Raw genomic sequence first — 19,879 nt, 5'->3', positions numbered from 1 at the left:
CGAAACAAGAATGCGTACGTATGTGTTATTTAATTATAAAACAAACCACCTGCAAGGAAAGAACACATTGTGGTTACAACATTGACAGCATTACATGTTACAACGCAGGGTGCTGGGTCGTGCTTGCTGAGTAATTACAGGGGTGTACTTACATAAATACACACGCACTCGTCAGACTCCTGTGATGCTCTCTCGTGCATTTCGATTCGTGTCCATTCTCAAGCTTTCGATGCGTGCATGGAATGTCGTGCGAAACAATGGCTGTTTTTCGATTCGTGTGAAATGGGTCATGGCGAGTTCGCCATGTGACGCAGTTTGTTTCTGATCTCATTTCAATTTTACTTCATTTCGCGTATTTTGTTTGGCTTTTGTCAATTTGGTGCCCCAGGTCACACGTACAAACGAAACTCCTCTATCCTCTTGAGTTATCAGCTGGCTCGACAAGAACTTCAACTTGAAATTTGACTCCTCCAGCCGCAAGAGGCTTCCACCCCAAGTCGTAACAGTCCTTTGAATCTTGTGGGAGGTGGGTGGGGGCGGACAAGTCAATACTTAACAGTGATCTAAAATGATGTGTACATATCCAGCATGAACTTCCTGCAATATTAATGCGATCTAATCTCTGTGTAATATAGATGCTCATTCGTGCAATTATTTTGGCCATCATTCCCCCCAATATTTGGTGGAATGACGACCAAGTTCCGCATTAAAATTGGAGAAAAAAAATTCACCTCCGATTAGCACGATGACTACGTATGGCGGGCGAAATAAGTTCAACATACATGCATCCAGTGCGGCTGATGACTACGTATGGTGTGTGAAATAAGTTCAACATACATGCATCAAGTGCGGCTGGTTCCGTACAAATATAGAACCACCCTGCAACATGTTCCTCAGTGCAAATTGAGCCAGAAAGTGACCACGTGAATGAGGCGCAATCAATTTGGTGGAATTTGATACACTCCAGAATTTCACGACTGTGCGGAAACATACTCTACGTGAATCGGGCCTACGATAAGCTACAATTCAACAGCATACACTTAAGAAAACGATATTTCCATAAAGGGATACGGCTTCGAGTGTGTTGGTTGTGTAAGGTTGTTATTTATCCGTCGTAATGCCTGTTTGTGTATATTAACTGGTCTTCTTGTTGGATGCGCAGTTGGTCCATTGTGATATGTGGGTACTGTCAGAATCCATCATTGAGTGATCGCCGGTGTTGGCACCGTGCGTGCAGGCCGTGAATGCATCGGCCAATAAATTTTACCGTCAGAAACAAGTTGAAGGCCTGATGGAATATAGTATCCCATTTCGAGGGGGGATGCTGATTAACTTTATTGGGAGGCAACTGTGATTGTAATATAATGCACTTTGGATTTATATAGTGACTAAATGTCACCGCATCTCAAGATGCTGTATTGTAAAAGTGGGAATATTTTATACAGAGGCGTCATAGGCAGAGGACTGTCTTGAGCCTGAAACTGGACGGGAGTAGAGAGTCAACAGCATGGATGGCTGGGGCAAAGGAGTTCTAGACAACGGGCCAGCAGAGGAGAATGAGCGACCTCCCACTCGGCTAAGGTTGGCTGGGAGCTTAGACAACAGTGTGCGGAGCATGCGTAGAGGGGAGTAGAGGGTGCAGAGGTAGGCAGGGGTTATGTCTTGGAGGATCGTGAAGATGGGGAGTGTGAGATCTTGACATTGATCTAGGATTGTATTCGCAGACAAAAGAGCGATTGGCGTATTGGGGTAATGTGGTCTAATATATGATTTATGGGTGAGAGTCATTTAGCACAATGTCATTGCATAGATATTTAAAATTTTTAGAATCGTGATCCAGAGTAATGTTTTATAAGAAGTAGTGTAAGAAGTCACTATTTTGCCATTCATTGCATTTCAACAAATTAGAGTTACAATTAAATTCCAGAATCAATTCTGTTTTTAACATCGTGGTGAATTTAGCGGCCACTAGCGGCTGCAGAGGCCATGTGAACACACTGCATACAACATATACAAATAAAAAAGACGACTTGTAATCACACAAGTCATGGATGGTGGCTTGGCCCAGCGCTTGTTGCAGAGGTTCACGGTTCAAAGGCAGTGGCCGCCCTGGTTATTACCGCGGGTGTAATGACAATAATAATACTATGCGCGGTCTGCTGCACAGTGGATATTAAATGATCCCTTGACGTCATTCATAAGAGCAGGGCCATTGTTTGTCGGCGACGGGGTGCAATTTTTTTCATATTCGAAAATTACCTGCCATTTACTCAAATGGGATTACGCAGCAATCATTGCTCCCTCCTGGCAGACTGATGCCTGTTTCGAGGTCCCCGGCAGTCCCCTTGTGCCCACAGGAACAGCTACCACTGGCGGTGCCCTTTAAGACGTTTGAGATGAGATGCGGTGCTCTGAGACGCCCTGCTATTTTGGGGCACTGTATCGGAAACAAATAATTATCATTCGTGTGAGCATACAGGGGTGGATCGATACTGCGGTGGTTAGCGCACTACGCTACGAACCCAGCCATCTCAGTTCCATTCCCGGCAACAGCTCGCAGCGGTGACGAGTAGTATCCGAACCGATCCTGGACCCGTCGCCTTCACTACTGTGATAAAGTATGCCCCAACAATCCCATGACTGACAGGTCTTGTGAGCTCTTCATCCAGCAGTGGAATGACAAAGCACTACAAACGATGGTTATTATTGTAGTTATTGTGAGCGTATGAATGGGGATGAAATGGAGCAGATGATGGGAGAAGCCAACATAATTATCAACGGATGTATCGGTGGGGACACTTCGCCAATTGAATATTTACTCCTCTTGCACTTGACCCCTAAAGCGCCGCGGTAGAGATCGTGGCGCCCGGGCGATTGGAGCCGGCAAGAGGTGGAGAGGGGACAGCAGCTCACATCACGGGCCCGAGCAAAATGGGCAACTTTTGTATTCATGGCTTTATTAACCCCGAGTGAGGCACGTGAAATGAGGCCGTCGTTAATTTGCGTGCGGTTGAACGGAATGCCACATTGATGTGGTTGGTGAGGCACACTGGCATAATAAAAAATGTGCCGGCCGGCACGAGAGTGACCTTACATTGATTTTACTGCTTCCGTGAATATCGCCGCAATGACTTTTTCATCAGCCGATGGATTCCATGTTTATTATCCCGGCTATCATTTTATCCTGCGTGCAATCTTTTTTTCCCAGTCATCAATTTCACCCACCTATCTTTATTATTTTATTTATTTTTTGTTATTTCATTGCTGCCATTAATCAACTTTAATTAATGCACAGATCTTTGTGTTTTTTTTTATGGCCAGCCTCTGCCTGGATGGGAAATGCACCCGCATTGTCCCACAAACAGGTCGTAAAGCATGCCGCGGTAATGTAATTAGTAAATAGGGAGGGTTTGCTGCAGGATTTTACATTACATTAAGCTTGAGATGCTAATTACCAATCGCATAGACACCACCGGTTTACGTTGTCCATGACCCCATCGTGAACATTGTTGAAGAAGGCAGTTCTGACGACTGCCTTCTTCTCTAGGCCACGTAGGGCTCTTAGCTTCTCTAATTCTGTGTTTCTACGTGAGCAATGTGTTTGGATTTGCTCCCTCCTCCCATCCGTATCTCTCCGTGTATCTTCATATCTCTTTGTCTGCGTTTATTGCCGAATCTGTGTCAGTCCGCATCTATTCACGTGTTTTTCATTGTCCGCGTCTTTGGGGCTGCCGCTCCTCCGCGGCTGCATGTCTCCATTTAGGTCTGCATCCTCTGTGTGAACGCGTAGCTATCAATATCTTTGGCTGTCTCGCCCTATCTTTCACAGACATCTACAGTGAGGGAAAAAAAGTATTTGATCACCTGCTGATTTTGTACGTTTGCCCACTGACAAAGAAATGATCAGTCTATAATTTTAATGGTAGGTTTATTTGAACAGTGAGAGACAGAATAACAACAACAAAATCCAGAAAAACGCATGTCAAAAATGTTATAAATTGATTTGCATTTTAATGAGGGAAATAAGTATTTGACCCCCTCTCAATCAGAAAGATTTCTGGCTCCCAGGTGTCTTTTATATAGGTAACGAGCTGAGATTAGGAGCACACTCTTAAAGGGAGTGCTCCTATTCTCAGCTTGTTACCTGTATAAAGACACCTGTCCACAGAAGCAATCAATCAATCAATCAGATTCCAAACTCTCCACCATGGCCAAGACCAAAGAGCTCTCCAAGGATGTCAGGGACAAGATTGTAGACCTACACAAGGCTGGAATGGCCTACAAGACTATTGCCAAGCAACTTGGTGAGAAGGTGACAACAGTTAGTGCGATTATTCGCAAATGGAAGAAACACAAAAGAACTGTCAATCTCCCTCGGCCTGGGGCTCCATACAAGATCTCACCTCGTGGAGTTGCAATGATCATGAGAACGGTGAGGAATCAGCCCAGAACTACACGGGAGGATCTTGTCAATGATCTCAAGACAGCTGGGACCATAGTCACCAAGAAAAAAATTGGTAAAACACTACGCCGTGAAGGACTGAAATCTTGCAGCGCCCGCAAGGTCCCCCTGCTCAAGAAAGCACATATACATGCCCGTCTGAAGTTTGCCAATGAACATCTGAATGATTCAGAGGACAACTGGGTGAAAGTGTTATGGTCAGATGAGACCAAAATGGAGCTCTTTAGGATCAACTCAACTCGCCGTGTTTGGAGGAGGAGGAATGCTGCCTATGACTCCAAGAACACCATCCCCACCGTCAAACATGGAGGTGGAAACATTATGCTTTGGGGGTGTTTTTATGCTAAGAGGACAGGACAACATCACCGCATCAAAGGGACGATGGACGGGGCCATGTACCGTCAAATCTTGGGTGAGAACCTCCTTCCAGCCAGGGCATTGAAAATGGGTCGTGGATGGGTATTCCAGCATGACAATGACCCAAAACACACGGCCAAGGCAACAAAGGAGTGGCTCAAGAAGAAGCACATTAAGGTCCTGGAGTGGCCTAGCCAGTCTCCAGACCTTAATCCCATAGAAAATCTGTGGAGGGAGCTGAAGGTTCGCGTTGGCAAATCTCAGCCTTGAAACCTTAATGACTTGGAGAAGATCTGCAAAGAGGAGTGGGACAAAATCCCTCCTGAGATGTGTGCAAACCTGGTGGCCAACTACAAGAAACGTCTGACCTCTGTGATTGCCAACAAGGGTTTTGCCACAAAGTACTAAGTCATGTTTTGCAGAGGGTTCAAATACTTATTTCCCTCATTAAAATACAAATCAATTTTTAACATTTTTGACATGCGTTTTTCTGGATTTATTTGTTGTTATTCTGTCTCTCACTGTTCAAATAAACCTACCATTAAAATTATAGACTGATCATTTCGTTGTCAGTGGGCAAACGTACAAAATCAGCAGGGGATCAAATACTTGTTTTCCCTCACTGTGTACACGTCCGTTGGCCTCTCTTTGAGTCTGTACTCATTGCATTGACCGTTAGTCTTAACTCCCCACGTAGAATGCATATCCGTCTGTTGTTAAGTAATTGTTTGCCAACACCATCGGCTATTTCATCATTGTTATTGGTAGTTTAAAAAGCGCACAACCCGCAGCCACCCCGGTGTAACATTCCACGGCCGATCGCGATGCCGATGCAGCCTCGGCGTTGCGAGCGCGCCTGGCTCGTAGCGTGCTGCACGGGGGCGCTGGCTGGACGCTTGACTTGCAATGGACACGCTTGAGCGCGCTACGATTGGCAGTGACTCCAGGTGGTACCGGTGGCAAGGACACAACCACCACCACCACCGCCGCCGCCGCCACCGCCAGCACCTCCCTCCCCGCCACCCACAGTCCTTGTGTGTATGCGCACGCGTGCGTGCGTGTGTGTGCGTGGAGGGGGAGCGGTCGTGCAGGGGGTTAGCGCTCTGCGCTAGGGACCCAGCGACCTGGGTTCGATTCCCGTTCACGGCCAACACCAGTGACGATTATCTGAACCGGCCCCTAGATCATACTCGGCTTCAAATGAGTACCTGGTGCGGTGTGTAAACATCGCCACTGGGGAGACAAAGGGGATCGGGTGTGGTGCTGGCCACCCACCCCCTCGTGTGCCGTGCCGTCTCCATCGGTGTTCGCTAACAGCACTGGCCCCAACAGTCTGTTACATGCTATACGGGCGATCTTTGCCTTTGTGTGTGCGTGTGGCCACGATCTGGCTGTGCTGGACATTGCGTGAAGATCGCAGTCGAAGCCACTTGGCTGAGCACATCGCTAACCCCACCCCCACCCAGACCTTGCCCTCGAGTGATTGCGTGAATTGTCGAGATTGAGAATCACCATTTGATTTAGGAATCGATGATTAATGTTATTTGCACATTCTTATCGCTTTGTTTTTCTATAATTTCTCCTTTTTACAGCATTGTTTGTACAGTTATGTTTGTCCCATTAGCTTAAAGGTTATATTTGGATATCATTTGCATGTAATTTGCATGTAATGGTGAATTTTCAATGCCCTCAGGCACACGATTAATTTCGTGTATCTGGAGCATAAATATTGATTTTCTATCGGTCTCATCGTTGTATGCGTACATGTTGGCAAACACGCAACGTTTCCCGGGCTCCCCCACTCTCTCTGGGCCTGCTGTGGTGGCGGGGGGCAAGCGAGGACTCATCCTCACCGGCTTGGTGACTTCAAAAAAATGTTTACTCTGTTTGCTTTAACATGAATGGTATTTCCGAGACTGTATCCGTGAGAGCATGGCATTTGATGAGATGCGCCCAGGTATTTCTTCCTGCTGATTGAACGGTGGAGCCTTTTGTTCAGCGGACTTAGCGATGGATTGAGTGAAACAAAGCGCTGGCTTAAGAAGGATTAGCGTCGTATGCGGTGTCGCATGGGCTGCTGCGATATCTTTGAAATGTGTCTCGCCAGTTGGTTATATTTGAAATCTACCCTCGTTACTGTGCAGTAGCACCTTGGCTGCACGCCATAATCCATATTTGCCTATTTTATAGAGTAGCTAGAACCTCGAGTCGAAAGTAAAAGTGATTTCCTGGCCATGTCTGTCTATAAAGCAACCACTGTTGATTTCCCCACAAAGTGGTACTGATTTTATGGACCCCAGAGGAATGATGGGCTAAGTCAACCCCCAATCAGGATTTGACCTCGCAAATTTCCAATTGCACGCCGCTCTCTCTACCACTTAGCCACCTGGTAGAATCTCTATAAATAAATCAAGTTTGTCTCCAGAAAGTCATTGATGCGTGGGTGTTATAATGTCACAACACAAGGGAGATATTATCATCATCACAGTTAAATTTTGTTTCAAATTGACATTCTACATACAAACGCCAAGTGTATAGTCGCCTCACACCCTATATATGCTACGTGGCACAACGGTGCACAGAGAGCCAGATGTAGAGGTCTGTGGTTCGAATCCAGAAGGCCGCCCCGGTTATTAGCGTGGGCGGATTAATCATTAAAACATGGCACTGCCAGTTAATTCACAGTGGACGTAAAAAAAAAATCTCCCGACATCGTTTGAAACGAGAAGGCAACGTGGGCCGGCATCGTGGTTCCAATTTTGCCAAGTTAGTAAAATGACACGGCAAATGACTCTGTTATTACACACAGCAAACGCCGCTCCTAACTGGCACACGACGTTCGTCTGTGAAAAGCGGCACCTCTCGTGATGGCCCTGCGCAAAATGAGAATGGCAGGGTTCCATGTGAATGCCCAAGACTGTGGAGAGGCAGCGTGAGGCATCGTTAGGATTCTTCGGATATTATTTATGCTTGAGACTCATTGAGCCAGACTAAGGCACCCTCAGGCTTCTTAAGGTTGAGTGTCACAGCTCACGGGCACGTAGAGCCAGACTTATTGCACCTTTCTAATTCGTCGAGTTCAATGTCAATGGCCGCTGCTGACAGAGAGACGGTGTTGAGAGCGGCGTAGCCACGGCGAGCCATCCGGTTGGTGTGTGCTGTGTCCAGCGAGATGGGACTACCGGCCAACAGCCTCCACGTGTAGACAATTTAAAGAGGTTGTGGCAACCCGATCTATTCAGCGGTATCTGTTCGCAACAACAGAAAAATCGTGTTTGTGTTTGCGTTCGACTCCTGTTTTTGAAAGTCAAAGCAAACAAAGCGAGCCACACAATTGGAGCCGAGCAGCAGTTGCCGTGTGTTCACTTTGACGACAGCGTGTGTTGTGAACGGGCTCTGGGGGGGGGGGGGGACATCGGAAGGGGTGGGGGAACTAGGAACTGGTCCGGATCGGAGTGGCTCCGCGTCGTCTGGGAGTAGGACATGGTTGTTGGGTCGTGCGCCTGCCACCCGATAGACGAGCGCGGCACCTCAGGGCAGTGTCCTGCGCTCGCGGCTCCCGTGCCAACGCTGCCCGGGCAGAGGGCAACTCGTCAGGGTGCCCGCCCTCGTGTAGGCACCGTGCAGGTACGTGGAGGTTCTGCGCTCGTGCGCACCGCAAATCGTGTCATTAATTCCGCATGTTTATTTGATTTATCGTCATTATTTATTTGAAAGTGAAGTGTCGGGTCAATCAATTAAACAATTTTTTTTTCACAATGGATTTTTTTTAACACGCAATAAATAGATTGCATGTTAATCCCCCATTTGTCTTGTTCTAATAAAATATTTCTGAAAGACATGACTTGGCTTAAATAGCATTGTCTCTGATGATGATGATGGCTTTTGTTTCTTGGGTTCTCTTCCAATGAGTGCCCAACTGATATCAGATTGGAACCGCTTATGCGAGGTCATTGTGAGCGGCTACTGATGCCTTCAATAGGCAGTGCCGGCACACCGAGTAAGCTCTATTGCCGGGCAGTACCCTGGCGTGGCTGACATGGTGCCTGGGTCACTGGCTGTCGGGCCCCGTGCAGTCGCACCGCCTGCACAATCGACAGCGACACCACCGTGGCCCGCACATCCAAACTATGTGTGCTCAATGTCATTAGCTGTTGATGCTTCGATTGGCGGTGCCTCTTTAGAGGGGAGGAACCTAAGCGTTGATTCATAATTACTTTCTTTTTTTGGGGTTAGATGGTAGTGTAGGTATAATGCCAATGTTTATCTGTAACCCTCCACCATCAGCCAGTCAAATAAACTTGTCACGTGGGAAAATGTGACAATTAATTTGGTGATTCAGCAAACCAAAATGTTGAACAGAATGCATAATCTAGGCTACTTGATACGACGTTCCGCTGGAGGGAGATTGCATCCAGCATCGTCGTCGGGTATCTCCAAAGCACGGCTCTCGCTCAGCTCTCTGCCACGCGAGATTTGACAACTTGACTCGATTGACTCTGTTGGGTGGTGCATGGTTATATTTAAACAGTGGCGTTATACCTACACAGTTGTCTAGCCCAAAATAAACTAATTCTGAATCGCGATTTTATTTGGTCGTGCAAGCCTACGGGCAAAATCAACCCAGGCCTGCGAGTGAACTCAACCCAGACCTGCGAGTGAACTCAACCCAGGCCTGTGAGTGAACTCAACCCAGGCCTACGATTGAACTAAATCCCAGGCCTGCGGTTGAACTCAACCCACGCTTGTGGGTGAACTCAACCCAGGCCTGCGGGTGAACTCAACCCACGCCTGTGGGTGAACTCAACCCAGGCCTGCGGGTGAACTCAATCCAGGCCTGTGGGTGAACTCAACCCAGGCCTTGTGTCGCTGCTGCGTGGAGCAGCTGGGCTCGGACAGGCGCGGGAGTTCCACTTCTGTTGCGCTGAGAAGGTCGTTAAACATTTGTGTAAATGTTCATCTCCTCTGATTAGCGCTGTTGGTTACATATGGTGCGAAAGAAGTTCAACATACATACAGAATACCCCTAAGATGGGTTCTCTAGAACTTCCCCATTCTGTCAGCGGTTGCCGGAAGAGCGAGCATTTTCAGGGCTACACCGTTGCCCGTTCTATTCCACGGAACAGGTTGTGCATGCAGGCAGTGGGATGAACTCGGAGGCAGCCGCGTGGGACATTGTGTTGAGGACCAAGAGAAAGCAGTGGAGATTCCATTTCATTTTATCTCCAGCCAAGCTGAGGAAAAGTTGGGTCAAGTAAAAACAATAACTTTGCGACAGCTTACGTTATTGATGTCTGCTGTCCTTCTGGTTGCGTAAAGAAAAAAAGATTGATCAGTACATTTTTTGACCCACGTTATATTGTTCCTTTAATTGCGTTAACAACGTAAAAATGTAACTTGTATTGTAAACACAAACAAAATTTATTATTATTTAACATGCATGCTGCACACATGGAAATGATTTGGTGATGGCTAGCCAGGCCCTGAGACCATGAAACCTCCCTGAGGGAAAAAGCGTTGCCGCAATAACAACCAAAAACGCTACCCAGTTATACAATTCCACATTCTTTCTTCTAATCCCCATGCCGTTTTTTTTTTATAAACAAATATATAAATAGAAAAAAAAACACGCTGTCACTAATTTTTCCCAACTGGCTTTAAAACCATTGCTTGTGTAAGGTCCGCGGGCGGTGTCTGGGCATTGCGGCTGCCGCTGGCAACTGGCTGCGAGGCCCTGGCCTCTTGAATTGCAACGCCACGGCCTCCTCCGAGCCTCTCTCCCCCGCGGTCCTGCATGCTCCGCGAGCTCTCACAACGCTCCTCGCGTCGCATCGTCGTTAAGTTTTTACGCGCGCCGCGTTCTTTCGGCAACCCAAACACGCGGAGACCCAGGTTCGTGTGTGAAAGTAAGAACAACTTCAAACGGCCAAAGGATCATAGCTCTCCGATGTGTTTTCGGTTTTGTGTCGGCGTTTCGCTGCAACGTTGCGGGAGCTTCTTCGTGAGTTGGTGCCGCGCGGTTGGTGTGGGCCGCAGAAGCTACCGAGAATGTCGAGTGGAAACCGTCAGATACCGAAGAAACGCCCAACGAGCGGAGCGAAACGTTGGACGTCATAGGTTTAGCAACGCACAAAGATGTGCGTTACGTGTGCAAAAGCTCAGCAGCACATCCGTGAAAACCGTGAAAACCCACGCCGTCGACGAAGGGGTTCCCGTTTGTTTGTTTGCATCTTCTTCAGGGGGTGGTGTGGAGGGGGGGGGGGTCATCTTTCCATGTTGTGACAGCGGTGGGTCCATGGCGACTACAAGGCCCTGACTGCATAGCGCGGGGAGTAGAGGTCACATTGACTCCACTCAGGTGCTCAACAATCGTGGGAGGCGGTTGCCGCGCTTGGCCCCCAGGAGAGGCGCTCCCACTGACTGACAAACAATGCCCCCACGCTCGTTTGATTGTGGCTCTAATTGCTCCGTTAAAACACAAGCCATCGTCGCCTGCCAGGAGCAAGAAAAATTGCCTGGTTTTTTCTCCCCCCAAATTAAGGGTAAACCTTTTGTTTAACTCCAAGGGAGGCTCACCAAAAAATAAACCGCAGAATTGTTTGATTTTGACTCTTGATGTTTCTGAATTGTTTTTCTTTACGCTCCAGACTGTGGGAAAGTCGCCTCTTTTGAATAAGTTTGAGACTTTTTCCGTTTGTTTTGTGATTTTAAAAATAGTTCTTAAAGGGTTCTTCGTAAGTCAAAGGGAAATGCTTTTTTGGCAGCATTATTCTTTGAAACCATCAGCTGTAGACGGTGATTGCAAGACAGGATCAGGGCGGTTTCTATAAAACAATAGAAGCAAAACATTTCTCCACACACTCCAAACAACAAAAATTATAATCATAGCAATTTAGCACAAAGTATCAGTAACGTATGAGTATCGTGCCAGTCAGTAAAATGATACCCATGCTTACTCTTTGGTTCTATTCGGTAAAGTCACGTAGGTAAAAAATAAAACATAAAAAATCACGACGTTTCGGCCACAACACAAGTGGCCTTCTTCAGGTGAAGGAACAGAACTGTCGGGGCGACAGTGCTTCAATGACCGCTGCTAAGATTCGCAGCGTTTTTTAAGCTCGGTGTGAGGAGCAGGGCGCCTAGACAAAGGAGTTTACATATCAAAAATAGCTGTGTTAAAGTGTTGAAGCAGCAGGGTGTTAAAGTCAGAAAATTAGTTGGGGGATCAGCATGTTTTTGTGTAGAGGGTCTGGAGGATAGGTCACTGTGTGTGTGCAATAGAAACGGAAAAAAATAAAGATCGGCAAGAATGTGCTGTTAGGGGAGAGTAGGAAAAAGGGTTTGATAGAAAGTTCGGAAGGAATATGCTTGGTATACCATTACTTGAAATTGCTGTTAGAAATTAGTTGACGTTTGGTATGATTTAAAACGTCTTTCCAATGGGTGCTTAATTTGAAACCATCCTCTCGGTTGAAGTTATGTCTGTGTTTGTATATCTGAATGGCTTCGTGGATAAATCTCTGGTGATAACCTGTAGGTTTACAGAGAACCTTGGTATCGGAGAAGACAATCTCATGATCACCCATAGCGTTGTAACAATGATCAGCCACAGCAGATGAATTCGTTCTGCCGTGTTTCAGATCTGATTTGTGCTCGCGAATTCGGTCAGAGATATGTCGTTTCATCTCCCCGATATAGCAATCACCGCAGGTACAACTCAATTTGTAAACTCCGGGGTACTGTAAGTCAGGGATGACATCCTTCACGGATGGGATCAGGTCACGGATTTTGTGTACTGTATTGAACCGGACCAGGATCTTGTGTTTGTTTAGAATTTTGGAGATCTTTTTAATAACGCCTGCTATATATGGTAGTGTGATGGTTTTGACCGGAGTATCAAGTGGTTGTTTCTGTATGGAGGGAGAAACAGCTTGGCGGATGGTACGGTCAGAGTATCCGTTTCTCTTGAGGGCCAGGTATACATGTTTTAATTCACTGGTCAGGTGGTGTTGGTCCGAAATGCAATGAGCCCCAATGAAATGCAATGAGCCCCAATGAGCCCCATTGCATTTCGGACCAACACCACCTGATCAGTGAATTAAAACATGTGCACCTGGCCCTCAAGAGAAACAGATACTCTGACCGTACCATCCGCCAAGCTGTTTCTCCCTCCATACAGAAACAACCACTTGATACTCCAGTCAAAACCATCACACTACCATATATAGCAGGCGTTATTAAAAAGATCTCCAAAATTCTAAACAAACACAAGATCCTGGTCCGGTTCAATACAGTACACAAAATCCGTGACCTGATCCCATCCGTGAAGGATGTCATCCCTGACTTACAGTACCCCGGAGTTTACAAATTGAGTTGTACCTGCGGTGATTGCTATATCGGGGAGACGAAACGACATATCTCTGACCGAATTCGCGAGCACAAATCAGATCTGAAACACAGCAGAACGAATTCATCTGCTGTGGCTGATCATTGTTACAACGCTATGGGTGATCATGAGATTGTCTTCTCCGATACCAAGGTTCTCTGTAAACCTACAGGTTATCACCAGAGATTTGTCTACGAAGCCATTCAGATATACAAACACAGACATAATTTCAACCGAGAGGATGGTTTCAAATTAAGCAACCATTGGAAAGACGTTTTAAATCATACCAAACGTCAACTAATTTCTAACAGCAATTTCAAGTAATGGTATACCAAGCATATTCCTTCCGAACTTTCTATTAAACCCTTTTTTCTACTCTCCCCTGACAGCACATTCTTGCCGATCTTTAATTTTTTCCGTTTCTATTGCACACACACAGTGACCCATCCTCCGCACCCTCTACACAAAAACATGCTGATCCCCCAACTAATTTTCTGACTTTAGCACCCTGCTGCTTCAACACTTTAACACAGCTATTTTTGATATGTAAACTCCTTTGTCTAGGCGCCCTGCTCCTCCCACCGAGCTTAAAAGATGCTGCGAATCTTAGCAGCGGTCATTGAAGTGCTGTCGTCCCGACAGTTCTGTTCCTTCACCTGAAGAAGGCCACTTGTGTTGTGGCCGAAACGTCGTGATTTTTTTTGTTTTATTTTTACTTTTTACCTACGTGACTTTACCGAATAGAACCAAAGAGTATGGATCCTTGCAGTCACGAAAGCTTCAAATCTAGAATACCCGTGCTTTTGAACGTTAAATTTGATAATGAAAAGCAATCTCGTAATTGCTTTTCATTAAAGTGCACAGGCGCATGCTTGGAGTTACACTGAGCGAGATGGACAGGGGAGCACACGGAGCACAAACTCAAATAAGATCCATCACGTCGTTCAGAAACGTGGCTGAGATTGGGAGAGAGCCATAGGGCGATAGTGAGTGGGCAAGCTTTGTGATGGAGTAGCAGCTCAAGGAGGTAATGCATCCAGAGAACGGCAACTGTGGAGGTGGAACCATGAGAGTAACCATGAGCCGGAGAGAGATCGATTGTGGCATTGGAGAACAGTTCGCGATGCTGATGTCATGCACCAATTGATAGGCGACGACTGATATTGATGATCAGCTGCATTGTGCTATGATGGAATTAGTATCTGAATAGTTGTCATAGAAAACGTTGTCACGGTAATGCCTCCATGCAAGATCAAGGTAAATAAATACTAAAACGTTATTTGCAGGAGGGTCTTGCATTGGGATGTTCCGGCCAATTGTATTTGAGTGGTTTGCCACTCATGCTATTAGCGAACAATTTATTTGCGTCGTTGGAAACTGCTCACCACACCCCCGTGGTGTTAAGTGCAATCTTCCACAAGGAGATAGACTCATTACTGCCACCTTCTGGTCACCTCGTAGCCCCAAGCCTAAAATACCTGCAAGCTCTGCAGGTCGCCCGTCAAGGTCCTAACCAACATGAGAATGAGTGCGTTCGGGGTGATTTGGTCATGTGCATGATTTTTCCAATCAACCATGCCATGCCCTGATGAATTCTGACATTCCTTAAAGGTCCCGCAGTGTACCTTTAACTTTTCCACTGTGTGCCCGTGTTATGGCCCTATAAATGAGGCTGTTAAACGTGTGGTTTTATGTCTTCATTTTGTGCAATTTTATATTGGCTGGTTCCATCGGGATGCATCGGTCATTTTCCCACTGATGTCCATTGCTCCCCTTAGCAGGGCGAGACTTTGCCAGGCAGGGCACATTTGGCCAGGTCATAGTTTTTTTTTATTGGTCCACACATCATGCGGCTTTCTCAGTGTTCACAGGCTAAACGAGACTACGGTTTACTGGTTACATGACCCCTGCGGATTGTAATACAGGTGTGGCGTGTGTGTGTTCAGTTGGGTTGATAATGGAATATGAACAACATTGCAGGCAATGTTTGAGCAAGTTGCTAGTGTAAGGATTTTTTGTGCCACGTTGCATTTTGGCATGGTGGGAAATCGCTCGCAGCCTAGCGTGAGGCTTTGCGTGCGTGTGTGAGTGTGCATGTTTGCGCGGGGAGCGGTAGTGTTGCAGTTAGTGTGCTGCCCTAAGAACCCGGCGACTTGGGTTCGATTCGCACTCATGGCCAACATCGGTGACGAATATCTTAACCGGACTTGGGCCTCCCCTAGGTCGATTCGGCCTCAAATGAGTACCTGGTGCAGTGTGTAAACATTGCCACTGGGGATACAAAGACGGCCGGGCGTGGTGCTGGCCACCCACCCCCTCGTGTGCCGTGCCGGCCTTCATAGGTGCTCGCGAACAGCACTTGCCCCTACAGTCTGTTAAGGCTGTACGGGGGATCTTTGTCTGTTTTTGTGCGTGTGAATTTGTCGTAGCTATGCAGTCCTGCCTGCGTGGCTCGACACAATGAGCCCGCATTCCGCTGGGAACGTCGGGATGCTTGAACGTCCAAACGCACCGCCCCGCAGCGCTTCAATGTGTGCACCCACATCCAGGGCAGAAAAGCTCGCGCGCTATCTTCACCATCCACAAAGAAAAATGTAATCTCCTCACCATGACAAAATACTGCGTTGCGACCAATAGCGCAATTTTGCAGAAGACGGACGCATTGGGAGGGGGGGGGGGGGTACACAAATGTTCCTTTGGCTTGACGACACGGTGCGGTCTTGTTCTTCCTGCTGGCACGGAACGTTAAATGTTCTCGCGGTGTGCAGCGGGAGGTGATTGGGGTGTCACGGTGGCGAGAAGTTAACAACCTCATCTGGTATACAGGAGGTCGTGCATTTCATACGAACCTTGACGCCTGTATATTTGGAGTTTGCACGTTCTCCCTGTGGTCGCTTGGATTTTTCTCGTGGTCTTCTGGTTGAATGCGCGTTTAGAGCATTTGGCTGCTATAAATGTCCACGTGATAAGCCACTTCGTTGAGCTATCATTTGTGATATCTAAGTCGCTTTTCAAAGAGCTCTGTATCCTTACCTGGAAAAAAAATAGTTTTATTTTTAATTTTAGATGGGGGAAGCCGAGCGGCCGCTTCGTTGAAGTCTTTTCACGCGGCTGTCAAGGCTGGCTGCATGGTGCCTCTCGTCCGAGTGACGTGTGCGAGAGTCGGAGAGAAGACTTTGTTTTAAAGAGTTGTTTTTCCGGTTTTTTTTAACTTTCACCTTTATTCCGGTGCTATCGGTGTTTTGTCGCATAGCAAATAATTTGGAACTCTTGAGGACGGCCAGCAGAAAGGGCTCAGACTGAACTTCTCTCGAAATCGCTTCACGTCACCTCCTCAAACACACAATAGGACCATGCCACAACTTCCCAAGAATAAATGGCTGTCCCGTGGCAGTTAAACAATTCATGTTTAATTCTCAGAGCTGTAAATTTTCAAAAACAAGTGAAATCCAATATAAATGTTTTTTGTGCATTCACTTGTGGTCAGCGTTGAGACCTTTAACTAGTTAGACTTAAGAACCAAATTTAATAACGGGTGGCTGAAACCCAGATTCGAACCCAAGATCTCAGCGGTGCTGGCTCAGGGTCCCTGACCCCTGACCCCGGAGCCTCCCGGCCGGCCACCTCCACACTTTGTAGTTTTGTGGGAGGCACGTGTGCCGTCCCTTGGGAGAGGGACGGCACACGTTCGGTGGGAGGGGTTAATTTTGAGAAGCAGATTGCTTGCTTGCTCACGGAGGAGGAGCTGTCCATTCTTTATGGCAGCAGGGGGCTTGTTCCATGGAAAATGGGCTTGTACGGGGGGGGGGGGGGGCAGCTGGGGACTCATTTGAGCAGACTGAGGGAGCAAGAATACACAGAAGCAAGAATGCTCATTCCGAGGGAGCGCACAATGGTCGTGGAAGTACGGAGCCAGCTTTAGTAGTTTAGCGGTCACTCCTTAGTTTGTGGGCTCAGGAGGAAAGGGGCACGTTTCGGGCGGATGAGTCCAACTGAATGGGGGCCCAGAACTTCCAAGGCCCAACGAAATCTGTTGTGCCATTGTGCTGTCAAAGGGCTGTCTATGCACCGTCAAGCCGAGAGAAAGCGAGATGCTTTCTAAAGTGTTTGAAAGACGAGACTCGGAAAGAAGGAATTTGTTCTGATCTTAAGGAATTGCAGAAATGCGGCATCTGTCCTGGGTCCACATGGCGTGTGCTGACTGCTGTATTAGCGTGTGCTGTGTGGGTGCGTGTGCGCTTGTGCCTGTGTGTAGTCTTATTGTTGTAATAATTTTGGCCTTATCGAGTTTATTTCTAACCAGGAAGGTCACCGGAAAATATGAATTTTTTTTTACTCATCTGGGAACCATGCAAAGTTGACTCGGCATAACCCGAGTAAACAATTTTTGTCTGTTTTATTATTCTGCTACTTTACGAAACTTGTTTGGCTTCAATTGCTGTCTCAGACGATTATACAGTTGTAACTCAAGAAGAGTGCGTCTTCGGATAGATTTATGTTTCCTTTCACATTCATTTACAAAGTTACGTGTTTATTACTCAGAGCTGAAAAGTTCTTGGCTATCGTCATCCAGTCCTGTAAAAAAAAACTCCGTTGCAGATCAGCATTTCTTGATGGACTTCCTCAGCTAAACTAAACAAATCTGGAGAGTACTAAATCATTGTGTGGGGCAAACAGAAAGTTTTACAAACAAAATAGAGTACTTTTGGGAAAAAAAGTAACATTTGCCTATATTTGGCTTGTAAAGAGTAACATTAGTCTCTGTCGCTTACCAAGTTATCCAATTATTTCCTTCCATCTAGCGGTTGCTTCTCAATATTAAACTCTTCATTAAACGGGGAGTATTTCAACATAAACTGTTAAATCTGTCATGGGAGTTTGACTTAACGTCCACAGCTCAATAAATAACTCGCAGCACTTTGAAATAATGCCGCGCGTTACAAAGTTCTGCTGTGTTCCTCCACGATTGCGGCGAGGAGACCCGCATGTGAATTTTCACAGGCAGTTAAGGGTGCTCCACATTAACACCCAAACGCCGCCCCGTGTGTCTAGGAGGCTATGAAAACGAGAAGCTAATATGGATGTATGTATGTTGAACTTCTTTTGCACCGTACATGAATTCCACGCGTTGGTGAATGTTTTTTGGCGCCGGTCCCGATTGATCCGCGTTGTTTTCCTGTGGGCTAGAGCGTCGCGAATGTTTCTCTTGTGAAATAAATATATATTTTTAAAGCTGCATTGGCAGTGGTGCACAAGCAACAAGTAACACACACTCGGCACATTCGTCGGTAACATTGCCCCTGAAGTGTAAACAAATCTATAATGCGCTACTCTTTGGGGAATGAAGAAGGGCCATTGCCCGGGACGTCGGCCATTATATTCTGTCTTGCGAGCGCACAAGGCTGATTTTCACAGAAGCCTTAAAGATCTTGAAAGAACAACGGGGATCTAAGGCAGGCAGACCACCGCCGTAACTTTGCCTCTGACTGGTATTTCCTGCGTTTCAGGCTCTGGGCAGCCCAGCCTGGCCCCTGTGACACCACTGCACCACGCGGGCGATCGCTATTTATGCTCGGGGCGAGCGAACGAGCGAACGAGCTCACGCCACGTGCAAGCGCTCAACCCCGTGCTCCCTTCGTAGTTTATTTATTTTTTATTTTTAACGGTTCACCCGTGTACGTACCCACGCACCCGCGGACGGCTCGCGGACGAGATGAAGCGTCGTGGGAGAGCGCGTAAGTCTTTTAGACGCTAGTGACTTGCGGGCCTTACGCCGTCAAACGTCTGTTGTGTGCGTCGAGCGGAGCACCGTCGCGCGGGCGCCGTGCGAGGGCGAGCGCTGGATGGGCCGCTGCTGCGGGACGAGAGATGTGAAGTGTATGGTCGTCCCGCAACTACGCAACAAGCTTCTTCAGCCTCTTGTTGCTCGCCGGGTCGCGTCTGTTTGTCGTTAGCGGCCGTTTCCTCGGTGGCGATTGCCTCGCCGCAGTTCGAGTAGAGGTTTTGCTTCAAGCGTTTCGTTTGAATTTAAATCGTAGCAATTTTAATAATTTAGACAAGCACTTAAATGCACAGAATATTGGCATGTATGCCATACGTTATTGGCCACTCCAGTTTTTTTTTTACTTTGTGAACAATGCCCCCTCTGTGCGGCCAGGAGCGGCGTGGTGTGTATCTTAACGGGTTAGCCTGGTGGCTATCAAATTCAATAACAACAGAGGGCTGGCTGCTGGTGGAGCTGAGGACCGGGGAGCAGCGGTGGCCTGACCTCCGGCGCGGGGCCCCCGTATCTGATAAGACGAGCACGGCGGGAGCTCGCGCCCGAGTGGCGGCGAGGTCAAAGAGCAAGGCGCTCGGGGTAGCCTCTGGGGCAAGAGGGTCAGTGGCTGGAGTGATTGCGGAGGCTCAAGTCGCGCAAGAGGCCAGAGGTTAGATCCTCATCCTCCCACCGGTGGCCCCAAACCGGAGGTCCCCTCCTCCGCGCTGGAAGAAAAAGGACGGGTCATTTCAGAGCGAGCTCACTGGCCTGGGGTGGCCGTTGGTCACACTTAGAAAACCCTGTCGGTAATTTATGTCAGATGTGAAGTGCTGCGGACTTGCAAGGTTTTAACCGCCCCCCCCCCCCCCGAGGTAAAGTTTGCCAGTGCCTGGGTGAGATTCACTTTGGCAGAGGA

At 47.5% G+C, this 19,879-nt stretch overlaps 1 protein-coding gene across 8 annotated transcripts in view; it reads left to right on the top strand.

The window, feature by feature from the left end:
* Nucleotides 1-19,879, top strand: part of NCKAP5 (NCK associated protein 5) — a 268,026-nt gene that overhangs the window by 54,328 nt on the left and 193,819 nt on the right. The window contains exon 1 of one of the 8 annotated variants that reach the window (XM_032944617.2): nt 13,046-18,940. The exons of the other annotated variants lie outside the window; for them this stretch is intronic. The gene's annotated coding sequence lies outside the window, so the exon portion shown is untranslated. Of the gene's footprint in view, nt 1-13,045; nt 18,941-19,879 lie in introns of those variants that run through there. 8 annotated transcript variants of the gene reach the window in all.

This window comes from Petromyzon marinus, chromosome 4, assembly GCF_048934315.1.
Source record: "Petromyzon marinus isolate PM22_M1 ecotype Great Lakes invasive population chromosome 4, UKy_Petmar_22M1.pri1.0, whole genome shotgun sequence".
NCBI lineage: Eukaryota > Metazoa > Chordata > Hyperoartia > Petromyzontiformes > Petromyzontidae > Petromyzon > Petromyzon marinus.
The sequence above is the reverse complement of the archived record's forward strand: the minus strand, read 5'-3'. Positions and strand labels throughout refer to the sequence as shown.